The following is a 19532-nucleotide window of genomic DNA, read 5'->3' as shown; positions in this document are numbered from 1 at the left end:
TCGGTTCCTGTCCCGCTACAAATGACGCTGTATTTCGATGACGTCTAAGATTTCCTTCATATAGCGTCCTCTCGTTTCTTTTTAAATTCTGTGCGCAAGTTAGGAAATCTAAAACTGTTTTACATTTCTTAGCAACTGTATTTGTGTTTCTCACATTTCATTTTCTTTCAATTATATAGCATATATTAACTTAACAGTGGGACTCAAGGCTGCTTCCTGCCGACCATCGTTTACAGTATCACTCTTGACTGCTGGTTGCAAATACAAGACAAAAAATCAAGTGGCAATCCCAAGCAACGTCAATGGATCGGCCAGTCTGGTGAGCATCATGGTTTTCTTTAGAAAGGCGCGTTGAGTAGTGCTTCCAGTTTAGTGTTGAGATAACTGTTCAGCGCAAACAAGTGGCAAGGGAGAGTGACGGTTCACAGTAGTTTAAATAACACACACAATTTCATATCTCACTTTTCTTTTTTGAATAGCTTCCTGTTCGTGTCAGTCGTTACAATATTCCATAAAGGAATTGGTTTCGGCTTGAAAAGTCTGACCGGTAAACATAATCAAAATCCTGGGTGGATGCCTGTGTTGTACATGTTCTGTCACACAGCCTTCCAATTTAAGTCAAGAATATGGCAACTGTTGAGATGCACGGCGACTCTAATGTCAGGAATAATACTCTCAAGATCCAAAAAAGACGTGGTACGAGAAACGCTTGAAGAGTTTTCTCTCATCAGTTTGCTCTTCTGAAAACTTGTGCTACGCGATGCTCAGGGATTTGTATGGTCGAAACACCTACAGACAACTGGTATTTCGGTGTAGCCCGTACTCTTCTTTGAGAAGGACTATAGAGCTCATCTCTGTCTGTTGACAGCGGTGAAGAGGCAATTGTACCCCTACTTTTGAATATAATGAGTTAATTTATCGATTGCTAAGCGTCTTAATGCATTTCACTGACCTCCATTTTCTCTCGCTACAGTCGGCATAAATTTAGCTCGATGACGAAGCACGAGCGAGTGATAAGCGGTTATAGTCACGTCATTTGTGTAATGATAAAGCAAAATGTGGATGAGTACAAGCGAAATGGTTTTAATAGAAGTGAGTCATTGTCTGCTCGACAATGGTACAGGACATTTGAAATTCAGAGTCAGGGGTAACTTCAAGTTCACAGAACAATGGTGATGCATCAGATCAATAAATGGCGTGGTCGGTATAAGTTATACGCAGATATACATGGAGCTACACATGATGGAATCAGCAGGCATGCACACGCTCAGTGCTGGGTCTCCAAGTAATTAAAGTGACTAATATTCCTCTTCCTCGTCAGATGCGTACGTTTGTTTTCGACTGTGGGGCCCTGATAAAGTTACTTCTCAGCCGTAGATGTGTGTGTGATACAAGCTTTAATACGACATATTACCTGCATACAAGCGGCCGGCCTGTAAATTTCAGTTGTTTGACAACTCGAGCCCCGTTTTTGTGAGAGTTGTAGGTGCAGCTGTGTCCCCCCTCCCCGCCAAGATTCTGTCGACATGGCAACGCCGGCTGCTAGCACGCGAAGGGCCTCTGGCGGCAAACGCGGCAGGCGGGCTCCAGAGCTGGAAGCTTGGTGCCCGCCAGTCGGAGTGAGAGCGCAGCGCCGGGCGATTGTGCTGGGCTGGCAGTGCGAGACACGAGCCCTCCCCCGCTTTCGCTCGTGGCTTTTGCCACTCTCTCTGCACCATACACACTCATAGTGCCACCTCTAACAACCAGAGAAGAGCTGTCAGCTGCATTCCGCAAGCCGTAGAAACTTACCTGTCATTTATTTTATTTATTTTTTTTTTATTTGGACGCCGGCTTTGCGTGAAGCATGTGGGAAGAAGACTGGCAGTTGAAGGCGGACGCATAACTGCTCCGGTCGTGTGAGGGGCGGTGGGAGGGAAGGTTAGGAATTATTCTGACAAAGAATTAGCGTGTGCAACAGCTATTACACAATATACAGCTGGTGTTTTAGCAAAGAAGATTATTCACACAAGGGTATCCCTTGTGCGTCGCATGTGACTGGTTTCTTCATCAACAATGCATCTCTTGCATAATATTGTTGCTGGCGAGGTCCGACGATGACTGAGCACCCAGACTCAATCAACCCGGACCTGTGAAGAACACAGGTATGTGAATATTTACCGCCTCACATATTACAATAGTTTTACGCACTGTCACGTTTCGGGTATACAGCTTCAAAAGAAACAGTGTAGTGAAGTTCGAACTCTGTAGACTAGCAAATAACATAATTTAGTTTTCCGCACAATGTTTACGTAGAGAGCGACGCGTGTGTGTTATACACGTGCGCTCGGTTGTAGGTGAGCCGCTGTTGTTTACAGACGGCTTCACTGTATTCACGCACACCGGATTGCACGCTAGTTGTAATTTTCATGCTTGATGTTTCTGCTTACGCTTAATACGTTTGCCTTCATGTATCGTAACACGTATTATATATTATTCTGAAATTCTGGTGAATTATTTGCAGATTGTCACACGCTTTCTGTAGTTGTTAACGCGATAGCGTATATTACTCTGCTTGTCATTTGATTTGTGTTGTCACTAATTGTTCGTCGATAAGGTGCGTAGCATATAAGTTTTTACTTGTTTATAATGTAGTGATCACTTTTGGGTTGAAATATACTAAATATATTATTAACATGTGGCCCACGTAAATACTTTCTGGAATGTGGGTCTCAATGCTAGTAATTCGATATATTGTGTTTAATTACTCGAGACAGTACTCTTCAGAATGATAATTGGTTATAAAGGTTCTGAAGAGAGTACGGCTCTCACAATTAGTACTTTAGTGTTTGAACTATTTAAAACTGGTGCACATCTTCCGTTAATTCCTTTCCCGACCGCATTCCTTCAGCTTTATTACAGTGCCTTCCTTCACAGCACAGCCACCCTGACCCTTATAATCATACGTCGTATAACAAGTCATGTGGTTCAATCAAGAGCGCATCCTTACTCGCATTCTGATGAAGAACAATTTATCGATGACAATGTATTACCACCGCTTGACGTGTGCTACTTGAGAAGCGGCATTCGAAGTTAACGCGTACATTTTCGTCATTCACTTCTTCTAACATTGTTATCGCGAACACTTGAAGTTAACGCGTGCATTTTCGTTGCTCACGTGTTCTAGCATTGTTATCGCGAACCGGTAATGTCAGAGGGCATTAGGTGCTGTGGTGTCTGTTAGGTAATGATCGTTCTGCGAAAAACCGTAGCAATTATTACAAGTCTGTATACGTGATTGCGTCGAACGTTTTGTGCAGATTAACTTCTTTTTATACACTGAATAAGAAGCCGATGTACAACGGTTACGGTGTGCAACCCATGAAGTGACAAGGGGTATCACGCGTTGTTAACCGTAACACTTTCTAACCATCTCGTTCTGCTCGTTATATTTTATTTGAATCATTATTGCGAATGAAATAGGGAATCTCAGGATCATGGAAGCCAGCTACAATCATACCTAAGCGTTTGCTGTACCCACATTCGTTTATTTTCATACGTCTGAGACATGGACACGTTTATTGTTAGCGGCCCCTGGAGTTAGCGGCGGTCTAAGATAAAGGCTTAAATTTGTTAAATTGCTTAAATTTGTTACTTCTTGTGTATTCATTTTCTAGAGCATTCTCTTGTACATTCATAGGCGGCAGCATTTGGTGTTATAACGGTATGATGGGCATTAGCACAATGCCGTAATTAAAGCAGGACTCTTCTACAGCTAGACACAAAGCCCAAGATGGCTGCTAATTTTTTTATGCGACTCGGCGACGAACAACATTTCATTTTTCCTTAGTTATTTCGTTTGATTTTTGCGCTCGCTTCTTGCAGCTTAGCGGAAAGTCGCTTATGCCGCCGGCACCATCCATTTCAAAGCTGGTCCGGTGTAGCATTCAAATTCCCTACGTGTAACGGTGGTGTTCTCTCCACCGGTGTAATAAAATGCTTTCCTTCGTGCTGTTATGAGAAAAAATACGACTCACGTTGTTAATCACCAAAATCTTCAGTTGCATCGCTCGCAAACTAGTGCTACGTTACGGCGGCAATACACAGATGTAAGATCTGATGTTTTTGTTGTAGGTATCTGTATGTTTTTGCTATAGTAAATTCTCGCGCCTTCTGCGTGTCCCTGCAGAAATTACGTTTTGTGCTTCAATTCTATGGCTTCCAACCAGAACAAATGGTGCAGTTCGTACAGAATTTTTTTTTATGCTTAGCTTGCTTTTGTTCTGCGAGTTTGGCCCTGTCGTTTCTGCAGAACGTTATATCACTGCGTTTACTGTGTAAAACATGCAAATACAGATTAAACTTACTAAAAGTTAATCAAGATATCGTAATTCGTAACAGTTACTGTGAACACAATTTCATAAATTCTTTAATTATTGATAATTAGGTTAGCAGGATCGTTGCTAACGGAGGATAATGTCTGCGAAGCTCGTGAAGGATTCACGAATTGTCATTGTGTGTCTTGTAGCTATGACGTTATTTTCAATTTTAAATTAGTGAAAATAAAGTAATCTAGGCCTGCGACCTGAAATGATGATTGTGTCTGAGATATCATTACATTAGAATTGAAGAGGTAACAGTTTTAATATTGTTTCTGGTGTAATCTTATAAGAGAAAAAGTTGTGTTCCCGATCGTCTCCAGAAAGTCGGGCAGCGATGTTGTAAGTGTGAAAATTTATTTTGCGTCAGCCGTAACTGCTGAATCGAAGTTAATTTCTTAATAGTAAGTTTTAGGCGCAATGTAAATGTTATTTTGAATTGCCCTTATGCGGGATACTAGAATAATTTTGTTGCTTCGATTTGTCCAGTTCCGCAATAAAACCGGTATGGAAGTTTGTATTTACGCAGAAAACAGTACTTGAACTGGCAGTAGAAGTCTCCTCTTCCTTCCACTATGAATACATCACTTAGTTTTTTTCTTGAGGCAAACAATGTAAATGAGTTTTCATACCTGCCTGAACATTGTCAGGGGCAGAATGTATAGCTAGGCAACTCGTTTGAAATACGAAATCGGCGTACAGTTATGCGGTTTTGACAGTAATCCATGTGACCAAAGAAACGTACGTCTCACGACCGCATCAAGCTTATCAATTCTTATCTTAGATTATTCTAACGAAGAGTTTTTAAATAAATGAATCTTTCGGTATCGCTGTATAGCGGTATCGACTTCATTAAATAATATCGTTACTAATAAAATTCAGTGGCGAATACTTATATTTGTGCAAGCTTTATTATAGCAATATTTAAAAGAGAAACTAAACGACTTCGCGTAATTTCACCGGAGGTGAAGATTTACATAGGGAGATTAATTGATTTTACTTCGGTCTAGAAGTCTCAAATGCTAGGATGTGAATATGTGGCACTGGTAATTAAGATAAGTTTCTATTAATCACATATTTACACACTGAAACATTCAGTTTTATAAAGTTACCGAGTCCCTTTGCGGCATTGTCTGTTGGTGTTTTCAAGCCTTGAGGAAATTAACAAACTGCCCTCACTTTCGATATAGGTTACAACAACTTTTACAAGTTGCTGATCCTATGTTATCGATGCTTTCTGCTTGCTGTTGACACGGTAGCATTTCGCGTTCATTTTTCCGTTGCGCTTCGCGGGCCGCGCTCAAATCAGAATGTGCACCGCGCGGCAGATCAAAGGAACGTGCATTTTTCTGCTGCGAGTCTCTCTGCACGCTAAAAAAAGTGTATGTTTTGTTTTTTTAAAATTCGCGTTTCATGCAATATCACTGTAACAGTGTCAGCATGTGGTCGTGCAAACCGCAGAAGATCACTTGCGTAGAACACTTGGGGGGGGGGGGGGGGGGGGAGGGAATGTATTAAGCGTTTAGAACTGTAATGAGAGAAAACGGAATCCAAAGATAGACAGATTTGCATTCCATTTTCAAACGGAAAGGATGGATAGCGCTACTATTTTGTCTCTACTTACAGCACGGCAGAGAAGTTAATTTAGAACTGGTTCTGCGTTCGACCAATTTTGAAAAATTATGTGATTTGAATTAAAAATACTGTCTATATAATCAAATTTTGGCATCGTGAGCACATATTCATGTGTACTACGTAAGTCCCTGCACTACATTGCGAATGGTACAGTCGCTCCCTTCCCCGTGCCATACGCCCACGGCGTGAGGGAAAGTACCGACTGGGAAATTAAGTATGATGGAAGATAATCGTTATCGTTACCAAATCTATGTAAATAAAGCTATCTATTTATATTCTCATTATCGTTTCTGTTGATTCCGAGAATGCCGCAAGGAGGGACCCGCTCCTTGTGATTGCTGTTCGGGTTATTGTAAATAATGACAAAAGATTTACTACGAAATTGCACTACAGAAAAGAGAAGAGGGCTGAATGCATGAAGAGTGGTTAATTTACAGCTTCTAAGGTACTGACATGGACAATAGGCAAGCGTACTGTAGATAGAAATGCGTTTGTGAATGGTATTTCTGTAAATAATAGACACGTTCAGAACCGCATTTACCAATTTAAGGACACGTCAGAATACGAAACATAAATCGAAATTTCGTCCCCCAGCGCACTGTGACACTTTTTGAAGTCCTTAAAATGCAAAAGAATGGCGCATTTATGAAGATAGAGGGCGGTAATACTCTTGGATCAGTCAGTTCACCTAATGGATAAATTTAATTACAGTATTACAATATAAAGGGTATGCGAAAACGAATGCCAATCGTAATAGTTTGACTACACAGACGTTGGCTTAATCATACTTGCTGTATGAACGGGTTCGCATTTGTAAAAACGAGGCAAAAAACAGAAGTAACAACAGCTACTAGCATTATAGAATGGCAATGTATTCTACTGAGTTAGGACTAAGAGCATCCATGTCAATCAGGAACAGGCGGTTTATTTTCCGTATATTTATAAGATTTATGGAATGAAAAACACAAAGAAAACAATAATAATGGCACTGGAAACAAAAAGGTAAAGATAATGCTGAACGGAGAAGCATTACAACATATGCGAAGCTATGATAGAAACAGACTGGAAGAGCAGTACAGAAATAGAAACCAGAATAACAGTGGCGAAACAGGCATTTCACGAGAAAAGAAGAATTTTCCACAGAAATACGGACAACTTATCTAAGGAAAAGGCTAATGCAATGCTAGGTATGGAATGTCCTCCTGTATTATATTAAAACGTGGATACTGAGGCAGAGGGGTAGAGCAAGGCTTTTGAAATGTGGGCATTACTGAGGATGGATGGATTGATACTGAGAATGGTGGGCTAGCAATATACAAAACTCAGTATCACAACAAATTCACGCTAAGCCGTACTATTAATGTCTGGCCAGAACGTTCTGTGGAAAGGTATAAAAGTAATACGAAAAATACTCAATACTGAACAACGAAGTAAGAAGTCAGAGGCTGCTTTGACAGTTACATTTGAAGTTGGTATCGTAGCTTTATTTAATGGGCACTATTCGGTATCAAATAATGCTCATATCGTACGTAACAAGTGAATAAGGTGATGTGGCCAAGGCATAAAAATGGAATAGCGACAGAATATTTACCAAAATATGACGCACGAAGCATATCAGCAGCGATATAACTACGTAGCCTTCTGCGTCTGGTATCTTGATGATTAAAATTCTTATGGATGTTGTACGGCGTCATAGTATACAATATTGTGATTATAAACTCAAAACCAACGTTGTGATGTTGATACAGATAAGTAAGTTAGAAACGCCACTGGTACATACGGACGAAAGTGCTTAGTACCAAGGCAACCGATGACTTTGTAAGAACTTTACGTATTATGGAGTCACTGTTCTAAATACTTGGGGTCGGGAGAACACTTTGAAAGATGTCGCGTATGAGAACTGTTATCGTACCATTTTACTGACAAATATCATCGAGTACTGACAACAGGGATTTACGGCGATTGGAATGCCCCGTTGTAGAAAGATTGCAATTGAGTGGTAGCTGTCTCTCAAATATAGCTACAGCGATATTAACAACACAACGACTGGAAAGAATGTTTGCCGTGCTGCAAGATATCACATTGTCAATTCACCATCGCGTGGGGTAGCCGAGCGGTCTCAGGCGTTTTGCCACGGTTCGCGCGGCTCCCCCCGTCGGAGGTTCGAGTCCTCCCTCGGGCATGAATGTGTGTGTGTGTGTTGTCCTTAGCGTAAGTTAGATTAAGTAATGCGTAAGCTTAGGGACAGATGACCTCAGCAGTTTGGTACCATAAGACGTTACCACAAATTTCCAAAAATTAGTTTGTCTATTCACTGTTAGACGGAAGTATCGTGAAAAGAGGATCCGATAACCTACGCGCTGGCATACGTACTGACGGATTGTGCTTTTTGAGGAGGGCGTTGGAATTATCCGCAAAGGTGGCGGTAAGGGGCGACCAAATACTCGCGACGTGTACCGCGGCCGGCGGGGGAGGACGGGAGACGTAAATCTGAAAACGTGTTCGGCTACCTCCGGCCGACGTCGGGGGCACTCGGCTCGCGGGAGCGCTGCCTCCATTCAATAAGCTGGAGGTTTCTTTGTTGATGGCTTCGGCACTGCCAATAGGGCTACCAAAGTTGAGAAGCGTTAACAAGCCCTCCCCCTTTTTACGCGTCTTTCCCCAAAGCCTTTTCTCCACTGGGGCCATCTTACCATCTGTTGTTGAAGACACAAGTAAACAGTTTCAAAAACTTGGTACCGCTCGGAGCAGACTTTCCACTCTTCTTGATCTGCGTGTTTCATTAACTCGTGGAATTATTACGTGCTACGTTTGTAAACGTTTTCTCCTTTTTGAGGGGTTTGTCAGTCTTCTGACTCGTTTTGTGTGGCCTGCTACGATTTCATCACTTTTACCGAACTCATTATTTCAGATTAGGAGTTGCATCGAACGTCTTCAGTTGTTTACTATAAATATATATCAGTCTCTGCCGTCCTCTGTAATTTCTTCCGCGCTACGGTTCCCTTTCTTACAGTCAAAGTTATTATCTGGTGTCTTAATCTATGTTCTATCCAGTTAGCTATTCCTTTTGTCACACAGATTCTTTGAAAACCTCAGTTCTTATCTTACAGCCAGCTTAATTTCTTACATCCTTCCCTTAAACCACATCTCTGGAATTTCTTCCTCAAATTAAGCCCCCTGTTTGGTACCAATAGACTTCCTTTAGGGAATTTTCCTTTCTAAATAGCAGAATTCCTTCACTTCGTCCACTCTTTCACAGAGGGTGGACTGATAATATTTAACACTCCAGTGTAATCCCAGTTCTGAAACACTCTTTGATCATCGATATTCAGGCTCAGCAGTTGAATACAAATGGCTGCATCCCTGCCTAACGTACTTCTTGTAAATATTCGGCGTATGCCCCTAAGTTCGGATGGTGTAGTAAAGTAAAGCAGTCATTAACCCTAAGAATGAGCCGAACATCACAACTCTGTTTCTATTAGAGGTGTTATTTTCTCGAACTGGGGAACCGTTTGACACAACGGTACATAGAGACCGCAGATTTAGAAGTGGAATCGTAACCACGTGTTCGTATGCTTGCTACCGGACAGGGTTACGTGAATGCCACACGCTGTTTGTCAGCTTCGGTTTCGCAGTGAAAATGCCGCTCAGTATCTGGCATTACAGACCAAGTACCATCGTCTCAATTATCGTAGCTGTACCCATCCATAAAACAAAAACTTTCTCCAGTCGCTCCTCTCCATCTCTGGAACAAGCTACACAACAACACTCATTATGATGTGCTACTCAAGAAAAAGCTGAAAGTCTTAGATTTTTTCATTCCTATTTACGCGCCTTTCTCCTTTCATTTTTCACGCACCAACGTCACAATGTTTTCCCCCTGTCTTTATTACTTGTTCCACGACTTCAACACCTCTCTCTCTCTCTCTCTCCTCTCTCTCTCTCTCTCTCTCTCTCTCTCTCTCTCTCTCTCTCTCTCTCTCTCTCATTCATTCACTCACTCACTCACTCATTGTTGTTGCTGTTCAGACTAATTGTACAAATCGCCTGAATTTTTCCACCCTGCGCAACAAATGTAAACAGTTATTTTCGCTCTCGTTATTCTGTTTCTGTCATTATTATATCCAAATACTAAATTCCGTGTTAAATACAAAGTTATTATAACCCGTATCATAATGAACGTAATGATGAAATAGGAAGTATACCTGGCTGGATGTCAGAAAGGGTGTTATGGCCCAGATATTTTTAGGATAAATAACACAGTCAGTCCTGTGATATCAAGTCTACAACGTTTAGATTATTAAAGTAAAGTTTACAATTCGAGCTGCGAATTTCGCTGCACTGCAAAGTGTGACTGCCATGCCCTCGTATTGGATTTTCAGAATCGCAAAAAACGTAGATAAAACTGTTTACGATTCCATTAAGTTCACATAACCAATTACAATATAGTTATTGGAAATTTCGTGACTTTTAAAAACCAGGTATGAAACAATCTATAAGATCTTACTATTAAGCCACAATAGTGGCTCGTGCCAATAATTCTGTTAACAAGCATACTATTTCTACTCTGAAACGAAGAACATGAGAGTATATCACACTAATGTCTTTGTGCACTTTCCTTTGTCCATGGCAAATTATTTAAAACAAAGCTAAGCAATTACCTCTAAATGATATTCATATCACTGCATAAGTGATAAACACTTTAAAATTTTTATTTTTAATTTACCAGTATTTCGTAGCATCCTTTACTTTTCGCGTTCCTTAAATAGCTACTAAATGAAACGTCGTTAATAACTGGTGTTAAATACCAAGGTTTCATCCAGATTCTGCATTTTAGCTATCCCCTGCTGTTTGCTCGGCTTCTTATAACTCTTGCTGGGATGCTTCACATCCTCTTGTGCATTCTCCCTCCTATTTCTTCTGACAATTACCTCTTGAATTCTGTCTAGTGAATTTAACAGCTTTCTGTAGCACCACATGCATGCAGTTCCCATCACCTGAATTTTGCATCTGCGCAATGTAAATCGTACGCATTGTGTTTGACGTATCAGAAACAATACTAAAAGTCTCAAAACGATTTTCTCTTTGAGTTGAGTTCAACAAAGTGAAAGTGTCCCAAAAATCGAGTTAGCCATTGTGATATTCGTAACAGTCACTAATTTTTGCGTTCATCGATGAAATAAATGCGAATGAAGCAAATGTCATAAGCCATTTGATGTATAAACTTGACCATGCTGCTAAGCATATTTTTGTATGTCGCCTCAGTGTTTTCTGATTACTTTCAAACCTGGCTACATATCCTACGCATCTTCATTTTCACGACAGTCATTACATCTTTCATCTGTACTCTGATTTGTTTCTTTCCTGTGTCTCCCAGTAATTCACAGCACGCCGCTGTGCAGCCACAAGTTTTTGAGTTGTTTTCACAACAAAAGTCAGTGCCTGACTGCCATATGTGAAAACGGTCAACACACAGTCACTATGAGCATTCCTTTCCAAATATGGGGCGAGCTTAGTTTAGAAGACTATTTGATTTACCAAAAGAAGTCCAGGCCAGTTTTACTCTTCCGTTGTTTTGTATTGCTGACCATTGAGACACTGCCTTGAACTTTGCTAAACATAAAAACTTCTCAACTTGTTTTAGGACTACTTGTTAATTTGTCCGGTTTTCTTTTCATTGTATCCATTATAATTGTTTTAGTCTTATTATAATTAATTTTCTGGCCTACATTCAAATTTGCTGTATTATATTTCACAATTCTGTCGTTTTTCTGCACTAGAGGCTAACCGTTTATCAGCAAAACGTAAGGTGATTTAGATATGTTCCATTTAGACAATCCACCTCTCATTTCCCAGTTGAAGAGAAATGTAATAAGATATTAGCCTCGCAGAAACTGATAATAAGGTCGTCTTCAATGCTTACCACTTAGCTTTTATTTTTCTGATTAAATGGGACTTAACAGTACTCACTAGCACATTAACACTATGATCTGGTGTTCAGTGGATTGTAGTATTAATTTTAACTAGTGTTAACAGTCTCTCCAAATAACTTCGGTGAAGAATCTGCTCCTGTGTGTGTTCACGTTCTTTGCAGGATTATTATTACTGCGTGCACAAACAAATGTTGGGATTTTCAGTCAACAAAAAAAGATACTCGCTTTCATATAAATTCGTTTCGCTGTTTGCGTTGGTGATTATAAAAAAAATGTGAATATGTTGCCGACGATGACGAAATTTTGGGCCATTTTATCAATTGGAAAGAAATAGCGTAGGGCGAGTGCCTTAATGGATATCTATTCATAATGTACTCTCTTCTTGTACAGAGAAAAAAATTCTTTGTTTCTTGCATGTAAATGAAATACCTGTACAAGGGAAAATAGATTAGTCATTCAGAGTGCCTTCGCAAGCTTTAAATGAAATTGCCGGTAAAGGCAACGCTAATGTAACTGAGTCTAATTCGACACGACAAAAAAAGTCTGAAGAAGTGTATATATATGCCCACGCGTGGGTATTTGTGTGAATGAGCATGACTAAAAGTCGTCAGCTGCTGCTCAATATATTCCGTACAAAATGAAACGAGTACTTATTTTTTAGATGTTCGATAATTGTACACAATGTGCGAAGTATTAGTTCTCTTCCGAGCCGGCCGAAGTGGCCGTGCGGTTAAAGGCGCTGCATTCTGGAACTGGAAGACCGCTACGGTCGCAGGTTCGAATCCTGCCTCGGGCATGGATGTTTGTGATGTCCTTAGGTTAGTTAGGTTTAACTAGTTCTAAGTTCTAGGGGACTAATGACTTAAGCAGTTGAGTCCCATAATGCTCAGAGCCATTTGAACCATTAGTTCTCTTCCGTTATGAGAAAGTAATCGTAATGACTACTGCCAACACTGTCAGATATTCAAGTTCCGCAAGCTCAGGCGGTAGCTCTGAAGGAATTATTTTCTGCTGTAAGTAACAGGAACCTGTTAGCTGTCGTTCGTGTCGGTAGCTGCGGCGTCAGCGCGCCAACCGAAAGGGCCCGCGTTCGATTCCCGGCCGGGTCGGCGATCTTCTGCGCTCGAGGATTGGGTGTTGTATTGTCCGTAGGCTCGTATCGTCGTAACTAACAGGAAAATTGTCTCCAATGCACTGTCGTATCGTCTTTCCATTAGTGAGATAGCTGCATGGGCACGAACCGAAAAATAAAACTATTGTGTGGCGTGCGCATTCCTGCCAACGCTGTACATGATTATGTTGCTCTTTCTTTATTGGGAATTAGAGATAGAGTTCTGACATGTACACATTTAGTGTTTCCTTGATTTTCACTAATTAACTGTAAGAAATTTTGGAAGTTAGACGTCCCTGAATTTTCTATTTAACGTGCAACTGAAGTGTGCAAGAATTTTCAGTAATTGACACAAATACGTTTAATGAAAATTGGCACGTAAAGGTGACGAGAAGAGTTGGATTGTTTCGGTTTGTTTGTGATAAAGAGTAAATACTACTCGCCCTTCTGTATGCTAACCTAATGCCAGCTGCTACAATTTCTGACGATTTTTGGGGTAGCTAATGCAGTGAACAACTAGTTATCGAACCGGAAGACTTGATTTTTAGATATTTTACTTTCGTTTTATTTCTGCGTGATATAAGCCATAAGATCATCACTCGAATGAGGTGTTGGCTGAAGCATTGTATTGCGTGCAGTAATGAAAATAAGCTGTATTTTACGACCATATAGCATAACTATAAAAATCTTAATGTTGGATCCGTAGACGTACGCACCATAATTGTAATGATCTCATACCTGATGATACGTAAGGACGAAACACTGTTATACTGAAATAAAAAAAGCAAACTTCAGAACTCTTAGGTTACAGCTCAATTTGCATGTACGGTATAATTGCTCGCTAGGAATTATTGATGTGTATAGTTCACTTTCTGAAGTAAAAATAAATAAATGAAGAGTGGCCACGTCTTAGACAAGCACATTACATCGGGTGATACGCGGAATATTGAGAATGGTGGAACATGTACCGAGAAGTGCCCTCAGTTCGCCGGTATAAAAGTTTTTTAGAATGGAGTGGACTTGATGCCCTTGAGAACTGAATTACCATAAAAGGCAAATGCCAAGTGGCTTCATTACTTAGTGTTTCCTATCAAAGTTCTCGGGAAGGAACCAATGACGCACTAGCACTACGTCGTTTATGAAAACATAATTGTGGGAATTTGAATTTTGCTCATCCAACACGTCGTATATGTGGAACCTAACGAAACATATAGTGAGAATTCATGAGAACAAGTTCGTTATTCATTACAAATCTGGCTTCTATCGGTGAGCGTTTTCCCGGGGACTGTGAAGATTTTTCCTACGCTCACGTAAGTTACAGAATGTTCCTCACTGTTAATAAATCTCAGTCGCAAACAAGGAGAACATTTCGGTATTGTGGCAAGACATGGGGGCCTCACGAGAAGTAACTCAGTTGGTTGTAGCGTTGTTAATATTGAACCACGCAGAAAAATGTCGCCCAACAGATATGTTGTTGAAAATAAAATTGAGAACTATATTTATGTTATGTACTAATTAACATCTGTATCGTAGCCGTTTATGTTGCATCCTGTGAAACATATTGACTTATGATTATTGAGCAGGCATGTACAAGAGTAAACCCTATAAACCATCGGTCAAGTACTTAAACCTAACTAACCTAATTACATCACACACATCCATGCCCGAGGCAGGATTCGAACCTGCGGCCGTACCAGCAGCGCGGTTCCGGACTGAAGCGTCTAGAACCGCTCGGTCACAACGGCCGGCGTAAATTTATGAGACATAGAAGTTACCCCGTTTAGATAAGAATTGTAGGTGTTAGTCGTGGTGTAGTTTAAGGAAACCTGGAATTTTCCTGGTCTGCTTCAGGTAAACTTCCGGAAACATTAATCGGAATTGTTTTACCGAAATCATGTAGATGTAGATCTTACCAGCGATACTCTCGCTTTCGAAAACGCATCAGTCAGAGAAAAAGTCATGCAAGCAGTAATGATATTTTGCGTACCTGTTTTTCTGTAGCAACCACTAACATATCAGTCAAGATGGTAGCATCGAATGAAAAGAATAAACTGTCTCTTGGCTACAGCTAACAGTTCACGTTTATACAGTGCTTACGGGTAGTACCATATGATTCACGCTCATAGAATAGTCTCACTTTTATTTAAAAAAACTTAAATATTAAAACAAATACTTCAAAACATTTTGTGAAGAAAGAAACGCTCATTATGTAAATAGATCTATATAGGCTGCGATTTTATCATTATTTGAACATTATACAAAACGAAAATAACGTGTAGAAAGAAATCAGAGCTATGTTTGTGAAATGAACATCAAAACAAAAAAGAAAATTAACGTAATTTGTGTGATGTGTAGTTCAGAAAGGTTTAGCATTCTGTGTGTGGTAAAACTACAGTGTATATTTACAGATCAACGTAATTTACTGAAGTATATTTTTGAGTTAATTATTATTATTTATTATTATTACTGGTTGTGGTGATGTGAGTAGTAGTAGTAGTAGTAGTGTATTGCAACTTGAATATACCCCTTAAAGTATCATTTAATTGATATATTGCATATTTAAGGAGCTACTAATTATTTTTATTGTTGCTAGTTGTCGTTACTTGATTCTACCACTTGCATTATGAAGCGATATATGTATCAGAAAAGTAAGAAACGGCATTCCCTTCTGTCAGTTAAACAGAGAAAAGACTTATTTCACTCGTTCTACTCCATCTGAAGACGCGCAGCCAACTATTGCAGCTGGACAGTAACTGAAAACGGTGCGCCTATGTTTACATTCCAAGACACGAACGGCACTGCAGGCGAAGCAAGACCAGCGGTATTTTTTCTCGCTAAGAGGCCAGCCAGTGGAAGTCACAAAATATCCCCCGCGTGGTTCAGTTTCGCCTTCGAAGCAGCTTGTTTCTCAGAGGATACTAAAGCGCATTGCGAACGAACATCGCATTAGCTTTGTAGGTTTGGATGTTTAGGGGGAGCAATAAAACGAAAGACTCGAAATGGCCGTCGGTAAGCACCTAATGTTAGTGGAAGAAACAGTTTGTCATAAATCGAAGACTAAATCTTAGTAACTGGTTGTATCCGAAGGGAAACTTGGAATGCCTGTGCGGCAGTAGGTGTTCTCGCGGCTAGAATAGCTACCTAACAGACCCTTCCCTAGTTGCAGTTTAAACGACCACCTGTGGATCACGTTCGTAACCTATTTTCGATTCTGGAAGGGAGAAAGTTATTGTACTTAAGTAGTTATTGAATGACGAGTAGATGACGTTTAGAGCGTCTTAAGTAGTAGACACGAGGCTATAGTTTGGGATGTTCTTGCCTTTGGCCCGTTGCAGTTAATTAGCAACACTGACTAAACCGGACACGGAATCTATTTAACTTCTGTGGAGTAGCTCCGATAAAAGAAATAATAACTGCTCAGTATCTATACGGAATTTTACCCCCGCGCTACTTCGTTTTGTAATTTACTATTACAGCTAATGCACAGTTGCACACACGAACATATTTCACTTTCGTTTGTTTCTGCATGCCCCATTGACGAGTACTCTTTAAACCCTTTTGTGTACTCCAAAAAGGAAAGAAAATGTTTGTTGCAAAAGCTTTGTTGTTAATGACGCGTCTCTAACGGTTGGCGTATCATCAGATTATCTGCACGTAATAACAAAAAAGGTATATGTTACATGTAAGTACGCGAACTTATTTGGCACCGACAGTCATCCAGACTGAGCTGTTCAGAGTTTTGCAATATTACGAACAGATTTGTCGTATGATTTTACGTAAAAATCTGACAGGACAGAAGAGTTCACTACCACTTTCCACTAAATAAATTCTCTATAGCTGGGATAATATAGAGAAAGGAATAATACCTGTGACCGCACTGTCTTTGAAGTGCACTTGGTCCAACAGGTGGAGCCTCCCCGTATAACATTTTCGCTCTTGTCCGTGTTAAACAAAGTTTCTATTTGAAATAACCATCATTCTACTTCCCACTGTTCTAATGTAGATAGAGCGCAGTGTTCAAGACGCTGGCCTCGTTCGACCACCCAGATGTAGGTTTTCTGTGCTGTTCCTAGAGAGACAGCGGTTCCTTTCGGAAAGGACATGACACATTTCCTTGCCCTAATGACCTCTAATCGATGGGACTCCTTCCACAGTTAGAAGAGTTGAATATCTGTAAGTATGCACTACCACGTTTGTCCATATGTGACAGGGATGAACTGGTCGAGCACAGAATATCTTTTAAAATGTTGTATATGCTACTCGTGTGAAGGTGGGCCGCCCTTTGTAAATGTTCATCGTGTGTGTGTGCGCCATTAAACAGAGAATGGTGTGGTGTAGATTGTTTTCCAGTGAATCGAAGAGCACTCACATAGCGCACGTCCACAAACATGTTGATTTTAAAATTCAGAACAATAACACAGGGCGATTTCGTCAGACATAATCATACAGCACTGCAGCAAACCCATAACGAATGCAAAACGAGGCCCCGGCAAGAAAACAACGAAGACTGTAACAACCGTCTGAAGATGGAATTGTAAGAAATCGGAAACCGACCGTGGGTTGCTCCAAATAAACCTTTTTAAATAATACGTAGGGTGTTTGCTGTTTCAATTACAAACCTTACCGAACGTTGTATCTGCTCTGGGGTAAAAGTCCGCTGTTAGTGTGTCAAACCACGGTGACACCTATAACAAAAATGGAAATACTCGTGGCAAAAATGTGTGTAGATAGTAAAATTTGTAATTTGAATAAATTTGAACTGCAGTAATCAAAGACAGAAATAACAGAGGGATTTCAGTTAAAATTAAATTACGTAACCAAATACATGCAAAAAGCGAAGCAAAGGAATTTACTTTCTGGATAATTAATCATATTGCCACAACCAATTTTTATTCTTAATATTTTGAGTAATTGAGAGTAATGTATACGTGGAAAAAAATAAATGTTTGTAAATCAAACAAAAGCCCGACTGTAACATAATTCGATGTCACTTCTTCTCTTCTTTTCCTTGTGTTCTCGTTACAATCCTTGGAAATTAGGGCTTGGATGAAGCATCGCCAGCGGCCTCGGTTTTGTGCCTTTGCCTTTTCCTCTCCCCACGTTCTTCCTGCTTCTGTCTCTCCTCTTCTGCGATGGCATGAGGGATTCCAGTTCAGGGGTTGTCTCCCTACTGCTGTTTCATTTTTGCTCGGGTATTTTTTTGTCTATTATCAGTATATCTACAGTCTTCTGGTTCGTATATTGTGTAGCATTATGAAACTAACAATCCCATCATCATGATCTGCATTTGTTGTACTTGAATAGGGAAACCTATTCCCCTTCGGTGTTCTGGTTTCATCAAACTCAGCTCGCTAGGCCGTAATTATCTTCCGATGTAAAGTAAGGGAGAACCTGTTGTCGGAAAACACGATATACTTTCCTGAAACTTTTATTTAATCGACAATCATAATTATTGTAGTGAATCAGGGGTTTCAGTGTTAAACTATATGCGATACCGAAACTGAATTCTAACTAAATGTGACGTAAAAACTGAGCTCTAATCCATCATACAATAACTTGTAAATGTACTGCTGTGATAGTAATGTGAACTGAAGATAGTTGCTGTACAACCGAAACCGGAAATTGGGTACAAAAATTATGACACTGTCAGTGAAATAAGATTTTCCAACTAGTAAAACGAACCACCGTGGCCTTACCCATAGCGTCAAAACGTCGTGCTTTACATAAAAGAAAACGACATCCTTTGCAATATATACAGACGATACAACATAGCAAGAAAAGTCATAATTACAAAAAATGGCTCTGAGCACTATGGGACTTAACTACTGAGGTCATCAGTCCCCTAGAACATAGAACTACTTAAACCTAACTAACCTAAAGAAATCACACACATCCATTCCCGAGGCAGAATTCGAACCTGCGACCGTAGCGGTCGCGTGGGTCCAGACTGAAGCGCCTAGAACCGCTCGGCCACTCCGGACGGCTCATAATTACAATGGGAGTTTGCAAATAGAGCACACTGTTAAGTATTTTCCTAGTTAGATTTGTAATTGTAATGATCGTCATTTTCCCCGATCTGGCGAGAAATCGATCCAACTAATTGTCTTAATGTACTCTCGGCAGTATTGACGTCTACGTGTCGTTTCCAGACTTAATAGTTACAAAGGAAGTGCTGCTGGCAATGAGCTACATACTAAACCTACGACCAACTAGTCGCTGGAAGCATGCCTAAACAACAGTGAGCAAGACAGCGATTCGTAAAGAAAGGGATATTGTACGTTGTGAATTTACATTTAGCCTTCTCTTAGGACGATACAGTTTTCTGTTGAGCTGTGTAGGATAGCATCGCATACTAAACTGATAGACCGAATTATGTTGTCGAGAAAATGAGTTTCGGAAATTTAGAGAACCGGTGTTCTGGAGGATTATAAAACAGTTACGCAGCTTCCATAGTAGATCTCGTATCTGGATCATTAGAATAAGGTAGAGCGTGGC

The 19532-nt window shown here is 40.3% G+C and overlaps 1 protein-coding gene across 1 annotated transcript in view; it reads left to right on the top strand.

Moving 5' to 3' along the window:
- Window positions 1–1602: 1602 nt before the first annotated feature.
- Window positions 1603–19532, top strand: part of LOC126470667 (latrophilin Cirl) — a 781142-nt gene continuing 763212 nt past the window's right edge. Inside the window, exon 1 of the mRNA XM_050098661.1 lies at window positions 1603–2144. The gene's annotated coding sequence lies outside the window, so the exon portion shown is untranslated. The remainder of the gene's footprint in view (window positions 2145–19532) is intronic.

This window comes from Schistocerca serialis, chromosome 3, assembly GCF_023864345.2.
Source record: "Schistocerca serialis cubense isolate TAMUIC-IGC-003099 chromosome 3, iqSchSeri2.2, whole genome shotgun sequence".
Lineage (NCBI taxonomy): Eukaryota > Metazoa > Arthropoda > Insecta > Orthoptera > Acrididae > Schistocerca > Schistocerca serialis.
The sequence above is the reverse complement of the archived record's forward strand: the minus strand, read 5'-3'. Positions and strand labels throughout refer to the sequence as shown.